This window comes from Phoca vitulina, unplaced genomic scaffold (genome assembly GCF_004348235.1).
Source record: "Phoca vitulina isolate PV1807 unplaced genomic scaffold, GSC_HSeal_1.0 scaffold10, whole genome shotgun sequence".
Lineage (NCBI taxonomy): Eukaryota > Metazoa > Chordata > Mammalia > Carnivora > Phocidae > Phoca > Phoca vitulina.
This window is the reverse complement of record NW_022589713.1, coordinates 9,419,925-9,427,066: the sequence shown is the minus strand read 5'-3', so window position 1 is coordinate 9,427,066 and position 7,142 is coordinate 9,419,925. Positions and strand designations below refer to the sequence as shown.

The following is a 7,142-nucleotide window of genomic DNA, read 5'->3' as shown; positions in this document are numbered from 1 at the left end:
GTGAAACACTGTTCATACCAGCGCCGTTCACAATAGCAAAAATCTGAAAACATCACAAATATCTATCCACAGTAACTTGGATGAATGAACCATGCTATATATACATAGCAGGCAGAACTAATTAACTACACAGGGACTTGTTGCCATAAGGATAACTCCTATCAATACAGTAGTAATGTGAAAAAAAGTACCTAAAGAATAGGTTGAACATGATACTTTTTGTAAAGTTAAAAATAATTAAAGGCTACATTAGAATAAGTAAAAGGAGGGGCGCCTGGGTGGCTCCGTGGGTTAAGCTTCCAACTCTTGGTTTTGGCTGAGATCATGACCTCATGTGAGATGAAGCCCCATCTGTCTGCCTGCTCAGGGGTGTCAGCTTGAAGAGTCTCTCCCTCTGCCCCTCCTCCTACGGGTAGGCGCACACAAGCAGGTGCGCACCTCTCTCTCTAAAACAAATAAATACATCTTAAAAAAATAATAATAAGTAAAAATACAACTTATCCATATAAAAAGGAAAGCAGCTCCCACTTCCAGGAGCTTAGCTGTATTTTTCCCTATTCCTCCCACTAAGTATAACTAAAAACCCTGCATATAATATATAAGACAAACATCATGCTGTACATTACATCCTCATGACTTACAAACTGTTAGTTTGTACTTTTGAGCCCCTTCACCTATTTCACACACCTGGGATATGCCTGGAGTATTGGTGACTCCAGCCAACAGAGCAGCACCCCATAGCCTCCACCTGCTGGTTCTTAGAGGTTATCGTAGAATTTTCTCTTCACCTACTCAATCATGTCTACTTACATAAGCAATCAGCAAAAGAAGACATGTCTTTTTCCAGAGACCAAGAGATCTAGTTTTGCCGCTACAGTTTCTTCAGCTCATCCAGTCGCTAAACTCACATAGAAGCCACCACTGTACCCCATGGGGAGACAACATAGAAGTTAAGAATGAAGATCAGAGTCGGGGGCTTCCTCAGGCTTGTCAGCTGGCGCGACATGACCTCCTCCTGTCTGCGAAGAGCTTAAAGATTGACAAGACACCTGAAAAGATAGATGCTCTTGTTCATCAGTAAATCAGCAGTCATGTTGCCTATCTCTCAACCTCTAGGCTATGGAGGTTCTTCAAAGTCTGTACCTCTGTAAACAAGGTGCCATGTCATGGTATTCCTGGCACTGACCTCTTCAGAATGGAGATATGATGAACAGACGTCAGGGTCTATTACAACAGCTGCCCTGGAGACACTCTGAAACATTTTTGGTGGACAACAGTGGATGAATGTGGTAACCACTCAGTGGAGGCTGCCAAGAGGTGTAGAGATGAAGCAACTGCAGCGTACAGAGCTGGGCTCCCTTCTCTGTAATTGCAAACACAATCAGCCACAGAACTCATCAGAAAGGTTTGCAAGTCTGTCCTCGATTTGTAGGGTCGCGGGGCAGGGAGGCCTTTCTTCACCTCTGCAGGATGGATGGGACCGGGCCTTTGCACGCAGCTGCCCCTCGGGACCCACGGCGGCAGCCGGAAGGGGTGGCAGGGGCCACTGGGGTCACCACGTCCAGGTCCTGGTCTGCATCTGTGAACCCTGACCCGCCGCACTTCCTCCGGCCCAGCCGGGTCCGACCCGACAGAAGCAAGAAGCTGTCCAACTTCTTCCACGGGCAGTCGCGCTCCACACACTCCGGACCCTCTGCGTGCGCACCTCGCGGCCGGACCCTCTGCGTGCGCACCTCGCGGCCGGACCCCACTGAGTGCGCACCTCGCGGCCGGACCCACTGCGTGCGCACCTCGCGGCGGGATCAGCTGCAAGCTGTTCCGGTGCAAAGTTCCTGCGCTGCACCTCGCCCGGGTACCCATCTGCGATCGCCTTTGCGGGTTAAACCGCATCCTCCAGGGCTGCTTCCGCGGGGCTGCCTCCCGTGTGGAAATTGCTTTTCATGAGCACAAGGAGCACCGCCTTACATGGTTTCTTCCTCCTGGAATTGAGAGGCAGAGATCTCCTGCCACCTCCACTTCACTGCCTGGTGCAGGAACTCCTCTACTTCCCTCTCCAAAAGGACGTTGGAGTCCCAGAGCAGCTGGCCTTCTATCTCAAAAATGTTCTTACTCTAACAGGTATGAAGTGATATCTCATTGTGGTTTTCATTTGCATTTCCCTGATGACGAGTGACATTGAGCGTCTTTTCATGCGTCAGTTGGTCATCCCTATGTGTTCTTTGGAACAATGTCTGTTCACGTCTTCTGCCCATCTTTTAATTGGATTATTTGTTTTCTGGGTGTTGAGTTGTATAAGTTCTTTATATATTTTATCAGATGTGTCATTTGCAAATATCTTCTCCCATTGAGTAGTTTGTCTTTTAGTTTTGTTGGTTGTTTACTTGGCTGTGCAGAAGCTTTTTATTTTCATGTAGTCCCAATAGTTTAATTTTGCTTTTGTTTCCTTTGCCTCAGGAGACATATCTAGAAAGATATTGCTATAGCCAATGTCTGAGAAATTACTGCTCTCTTCTAAGATTTTTATGGTTTCAGGTCTCATATTTAGGTCCTTAATCTGTTTGGAGTTTGTTTTTGTGTATGGTGTAAGAAAGTGGTATGTTAACTACACTGGAATTAAAATTTAAATAAATATATTAGATAAGTAGATAGATAGATAGATAGATAGATAGATAGATAGATAGATAGTTCTTTATAGATTGAAACTTAAAAAAAAAATTTCTCACCATGGCGGTTCAAGTGCAGGTAGCTGAGGTCCGCTTGTATAGCATGGTATACAACATGGTGACTATAGTTAATAATACAGTATTGCATATTTTAAGTTGCCAAGTGAATAGATCTTTTTTTTTTTTTTAAGATTTTATTTATTTATTTGACAGAGAGAGAGATAGCGAGAGCAGGAACACAAGCAGGGGGAGTGGGAGAGCGAGAAGCAGGCTCCCTGCCGAGCAGGGAGCCCGATGCGGGACTCGATCCCAGGCCTCTGGGATCATGACCTGAGCCGAAGGCAGACGCTTAACGACTGAGCCACCCAGGCGCCCAAGTGAATAGATCTTAAAAGTCCTCACAAGAAGAAAATTTTGCAACTATGTATGGTGACAGATATTAACTAAACGTATTGTGATCATTTCACAATATATATATAGAATCATTATGTTGTATGCCTGAAACTAAAAAAATGTTACATGTCAATTATACCTCAACTTTGTAAATAAATAAATAAGACATCATTAGAAGACCTGAAAAGTGGAGAGAAAAAAGTAGACCATCTAGGGATATGTTGGGACCCACCGAAGGCTGGCGAGTTTTCTGGGTTTGATTTTTGCCTTATATATACCACAGCTAAAGCTGAAGAAGCCAGCAACATAGAGAAATGGACACAGAGAAAAAAAGACAGCAACATAGAGAAATGGACACAGAGAAAAAAAGCCCCAACAAAAGCCTACTCTCCCTAGCCAAAGAACCAGGAAAGGGACAGCCTGGCAAGACAGAAAACCTGTAGGCAAAAACTGCTGTATTCCAGCAAAACACCACAGAAATCTGTGACCCAACCCATGCCAGCAAAGACTGAGTGAAGAGCCTACACTTCCACCCCCCTACCAAAATCCACTCCCCCCCACCATCCCATCAGGCGGTAACAAAGAACTCCAAACCACTAATAGGGGTGGTGTCAAAGACAAAAGAGTGGGGAACCAGGACTTTCATCTGCACCATGCAAGAATGTGGTCCCCTATGGGTTCAGGGGAGATAAGATGGGGAACCTGGATTTTTCATTCCAACCTGAGAGTAATAGGGTGCTCTTTCCTCTCCACTGTGTGGTGTGAGAGGAAGCCCTGGGGAGAGTCAGGCCCTTCCTCACCACCCAGCAGTAATGAGACCGACATGGTTACAGTGGAGACCACATGAGGAGCAGTAATGAGATATTCATACCCCTCTCTGCCAGAGAAGTATCACTGGAGGCCTAGTAAGGAGCCAGAACTCCCAATCCTGTCTAGCAGTAATGAGGAACACCCCCCTCAGGTATCAACAAAGACCAGGTAGGGAACCTGGATTTCTACACCTACATGGTCGTAATGAGGCAAGACCCTCCCTTATTTGACCAGAGAGATGTCAGAGGAAGCCAAATAGAACAGAAGGTTTATAAAATCCAGAATCTCATAATGTAATATCCAAAATGTCCAGGTTTTATTTGAAAAATCACTTGTCAGACCAAAAACAATGAAGATCTAAAACTGATTTAAAGAGATAGTTGAAAAGACAGAGATGAAAGTAATGTTAGTATTATCTGATAAACATTTTAAAGTAGCCATAATATAAAATGCATGTGCACTATTATGAGCACATTTGAAACAAATGAAAAATTAAAAGTCTCAATGGAAAAAAAATAGTATCAGGAAAGAAGGTAAAAAGAAGAACCAATGGAAATTTTAGAACTCAAAAAAATTTTTTTACCAAAATAAAAACCTCAGTGGATGGGATCAATAGCAAAATGGATGAACAAATAAAAAATAGAATAAAATAAGTAGAAATTAACCAACCTAAACAACAGGAAAAAAAGTAGACCAAAAAAATTAACAGAACTTTAGATACCAATTCTACAATATCTCTTCTAATAAGAAGGCATAGAATAGAAAGGGAAAGGATACTTTCCAATTCATTTATGAAGCCATATTAGCCTGATACCAAAACTACAGGCAGTACAAAAAAAGAAATCTACAAGCCAATATCCCTGATGAACATAGATGCAAAAATCCCTAATAAAATATTAGCAAATAGTATAGTATATAAAAAGAATTTTATGCCATGACCAACTTGAGCCTTACAAATTCCCAGAAGAAGAATCCCAGGATTATATCAATGGATACAGAAAAGACATTTGACAATTCAATACTCATTCATTTTAAAAGCTCTCAGAAAAAATAAGGAGAGAGGGAAGCTCCCTCAACCTGATAAAGAGCATCTTAAAAACAAAAAGCCTTTCAACAGCTAACATATTTATGGTGAAAGGCTGATGCTTTCCCCTTAAGATTAGGAACAAGACAAGGGTATCCACCCTCGCCACTCTTATTCCACACAGTACTGAAGGCCTAGCTAGTACAATAATGTGAGAAAATGAAATAAAAGCGGGGCGCCTGGGTGGCTCAGTCGTTAAGCAGCTGCCTTCAGCCTCAAGTCATGATCCCGGGGTCCTGGGATGGAGCCCCACATCAGAATCCCTGCTCCACGGAAAGCCTGCTTCTCCCTCTCCCACTCCCCCTGCTTGTGTTCCCTCTCTTGCTGTGTTTCTCTCTGTCAAATAAATAAATAAAATCTTTTTAAAAAATAAATAAATAGGGGCGCCTGGGTGGCTCAATTGGTTAAGCGACTGCCTTCGGCTCAGGTCATGATCCTGGAGTGCCGGGATCGAGTCCCAGGATCAAGTCCCGCATCGGGCTCCCTGCTCAGCAGGGAGTCTGCTTCTCCCTCTGACCCTCCCCCCTCTCATGTGCGCGCTCTCTCTCATTCTCTCCCTCAAATAAATAAATAAAATCTTTAAAAATAAATAAATAAATAAATAAATAAATAAAATCTTTAAAAAAAAAATGAAATAAAAGTTTAAAGATCAGAAAGGAAGATATAAAAGTGTCCCTATTGCAGAGGACATGATTTTCTACATAGAAGATCCCAAAGAATTTCCAAAAAAAAAACCTCCTAGGACTAATAAGTGAATTAAGTAAGGCTGCAGGATACAAGATAAACAGAAATATCAATTAAATTTCTATACGCTAGCAATAAATACATGTGGACACTGAAATTAAAAATATATCATTAAAAATTGAACAGAGCAGGTGTAAATCTAATAACACATGTATACGACTTGTACTACAAACTACAAAACACTAATGGAGTAAATATTTAAATAAAAGGAGAGTCACACCATGTTCATGGATTAGTAGATTCAACATAATAAAGCTGTCAGTTCCCCCCAAACTGATGTACAAGTTTAACACAATTTCTACCAAAATCCCAGCAAGATGTCTTGTAGATGTAGACAAAGTTATTTTAGAGTTCATATGGAAAGACAAGACAACTATCATAGCTAAACATGAACTTCACCAATTGTATTCCTGGGCATTTATCCCAGAGAAATGAAGGTTTATGTTCCAAAAAAAAAAAAAAAAAAAAAAAGCTGTACACAAATATTCATAGGAATTTTATTTGTATAGCTCAGACCAAAAACAATCCAGTTACCATTTGTTGGGTAAATGCTTAAACAACTGCAGTACACGCATACCATGGAATAATACTGAGCAATTAAAAGGAATGAACTGTTGGTACAGGCAACAGTGTGAATGAGTTTCCAGAGAATTACACTGAGAGAAGAAAATTCCCAAGCCCAAAATGAAGGGTTCCATTTGTATAACATTCTTGAAATGACAAAATTGTAAATATAGGGAACAATCTAGGGAATTTCAGCGCTAAGGAGGGATTGAGAACCAGAGGGAAATTAGTGTGACTACAGAAGTGCAACACAAATCATCCTATCCATGATGGAAATATTTTATATCTTGACTGTATCAATGTTAACATCCTGGCTATAATGTTGTAGTATAATTTTTCAGGATGTTGCCACTGGGGGAATCTGGGTAAAGGGCACAAAGGATCTCTGTGTTATTACTTCCAACTGTGTGTGAATCTCAAATTCTCTCAAGACAATGGTTGATTTTTTTAAAGAAAGAAAAACAATGGAACGATCAATACAGTTTCAGAATGATGGTAATCTTGTGTAGAGAGTCAGGGAATAGAGGTGGGGAAGAGCACTTAGTTAGTTGTAGGATTTTGTCAAGGTCCTTGCTCATATTTAGGGTAACAGGTTTGCAGGGGCTTATCATCAGATTAATGATAACTAAGTAAATAATTAAAAGTAAAAGTTAAAAAAAAACAATGGTTTTAAATTCTGTCTCAGAGTCTTATGTTCTCATTTTAATGGTGGTGTCTGGACAATACTATAAATTTACCAAACTCATTTATATTCCTCTCGGGCTCAGAGAAAGGCTACATTTCCTGGACCCCTTGTGGCTAGATGGGACTATGTGACTGAGTTCTGGCTGGTGGTACTAGCCAACAGCGAAGTAAACCACATTCAGAACTGGCTGTTGACCAGC

At 41.4% G+C, this 7,142-nt stretch overlaps 1 pseudogene; it reads left to right on the top strand.

Annotated features, from left to right (window-relative positions):
- Window positions 1-694: 694 nt before the first annotated feature.
- On the top strand, window positions 695-1,944 carry LOC116635219 (annotated as a pseudogene).
- The last annotated feature ends 5,198 nt before the right edge of the window (window positions 1,945-7,142 follow it).